The sequence below is a fragment of the Anopheles arabiensis genome (genome assembly GCF_016920715.1).
Source record: "Anopheles arabiensis isolate DONGOLA chromosome X unlocalized genomic scaffold, AaraD3 X_pericentromeric_contig0031, whole genome shotgun sequence".
Taxonomy (NCBI): Eukaryota; Metazoa; Arthropoda; class Insecta; order Diptera; family Culicidae; genus Anopheles; species Anopheles arabiensis.
In genome coordinates, this window is record NW_024412109.1 from 122,501 (window position 1) to 125,000 (window position 2,500).

Consider the following 2,500-nt stretch of genomic DNA (forward strand, 5'->3'; position numbering starts at 1 on the left):
CTCTCGTGGCTGATCGATACGATAATCAGGCCACACCGTGTTTGGGTGAGTAGGAAAAAGCTCGCTCACCACTTCCCTAAACTCGTCCAATGTCATGGTTCGGGGTCCAATCGAACCCTCGGCCACTTTCTTGAACGTATGATATACTATACCAAATGATGCGTTGTTCGCTGTTCCCAGGAACTCTTTCCACTTCCTCTGTCGGGTATGCTTGATCAATCGCTTGAGGGCATTCCGTGCCACCTTGAACTCGTCCCTAAAAGTAGAATAGAGATCAGTATTAAAAGCTCTTTGCGCTAATCGATCGCGGTGTTTGCACTCTTTGCGAAGTGCCTCAATCTCTAACGTCCACCAAAATGCACTCTTGTTAGAGTGTACCTTCTTACGTTTAGTCATCGTCGCATTGCACGCCGTGACAAGTATACGCATTAAGTCTTCGCTTGTTGTGACCTCGGTCTCAAAAGCGGCTTGCATCATAACTTCAAATATATCTTTGCTAAAATACTTGATGCTCCATCCCGTTATGGGTCGGGACAGATTACGCACGCTTTGCGTCTCAAGATCTATTCGTATTGCACGATGATCAGAGTTCATATAGCTAGATAACACCTCCCACTTAAATGATCTTGCTACGGTTCGGCTCGCAAAAGTAAGATCAACTACTGACGTGCGCCCTGGTCCAACATAAGTTGGGGTGCTGCCGTCGTTCAATAAAATTGCGTCAATCTGCGCAAAGGTTGATAAAACCAACTCACCTCTTCGTTTCTGGGTTTCTCCACGCTCGCCAAGTTGGTTGTTCCAACTTACTGACCAAGCGTTGAAGTCCCCCGATAACGAATTTGTGGATACCGGTTACGGCCATTACCGTGTTATCCAACATGTTCTGGAACTCTTCCATACTAAATCTAGGTGGCGCGTAAACGCTAACCACTCGCATATCACCTATGTCAACTATCATTAAACCCTTCAAAGCCTTACTGACTACCTTAACTGGTAAGTCCGCGTTAACCACTACCGCTGCTGTGTTATCGTCATTGCGTAACACTTTGACGTTGGTTGTTGCCAGATACGGATCTGCAATCAACACTATATCCGCAGATTCTTCCCTAATCGTTTGCCACATTAACTGAAATGCAGCATAACTATGATTCTGGTTATGTTGTAGCAACCTAACCATTATGATCTAATCGTTCGCCTTCGGGGACACATATAACTGCCCGTTGCGTGAAGGTTCTGTGACCTCGTACCGCAATCCAAACACTTGACAGAGTTGGTACAAGCTTGCTTCTTGTGTCCACTCAAACCGCATTTCCAGCACAGATTACTTCTGTCTGGTTCCCTACAATGGTAGCTCGTATGGCCTACCTTCCAACACTTATAGCATTTCTGCTCTTCCATAACCTCGCGGATATGGCATATCGACCAACCAACTTTCAGCTTTCCCAAATTCAGAAGCTTTGAAAGTCTGGCAGCGATACGTTGATCCGTGCCCACTGCGTACCGGCCGCGCGGCCTTTCTTCATTTTGATACGATCTATTTCTATCTCGATGTTGAGCTGTGCTTTGACAGACTCCGCAACCTCCTCTGGGGTGGTGATTTCATCGAGATGCATGATCTCAATCATTTTAGAAGGAGCTAGCGTTCTCACTGACGCCTTGCCCTTCACCGCTTCCTTAACCTTTGGGGCAATTGCACTAGCAGAACTACCCTGCTTAAGTTCTAGCAACATGCCTCCATTCTGGGCCCGTCGGACCTTAGAGATTGTCTCTCCAACCGATTTAAGAGCATCGGACTGCTTCATTTCCTTGAGCAATTTCGCCAGCTCCTCGGAAGTGCAGTCCGATATCAGCAGAGCCTCAGGCCGCTTCCTGGGCTTATTCTGCTTCTTCTTGCTCTTCTTCTTCTTCCTCTTATTAATTCTACCCTCATTAATATTCGGTCCGTTTCTCGGACTTGGAATATTTTCCACCGCTTCCTAACAGGGTCAACCTCGATGGTTGTTGTTGTTGTTGTTGCAACCTTTGCAACCCACTTGGACCAGGCTGTTGGTCATCAGCCACTGGTCTTCTGCCTTTCGCGTTTGCGGCCCGAATTCATCGTTACCGTCAAACGACGTTTGCGTTTGACGGTCGAGGACCTGCTGCATGCGATTAACGGCTCTGTACCTTCGAAATTCGGACATTACCTCATCGAGGAAGTCCATCATTACCGTTACTAGCGTAAAATGGGAAGACTCATCATCGAGTTTGCTTATCCCAAAACGCATCGCCTCCATTCGATCTTGAAGATCCATGAACGCTTGGTCCGGATCTTTCTTGTCAACCCCTTGGTCTTTTTGACCTTCTTAGTTTTCGTGTTACTCATTCTATTGGGCTCAAACTCAGGCCCGCTATCCGCGTCTGTTTATGCAGTCTCCTATTTGGTTCCGTGGGTGGCTATGAAACAGGGAGCTCCACGCGAGGGTTGGCCCGCGCCCTTATGAGACGACGGGCTCAGTGC

At 47.6% G+C, this 2,500-nt stretch overlaps 1 pseudogene; it reads right to left on the bottom strand.

The window, feature by feature from the left end:
- LOC120908123 overlaps positions 1-2,500 on the bottom strand; it is a 9,130-nt pseudogene that overhangs the window by 3,578 nt on the left and 3,052 nt on the right.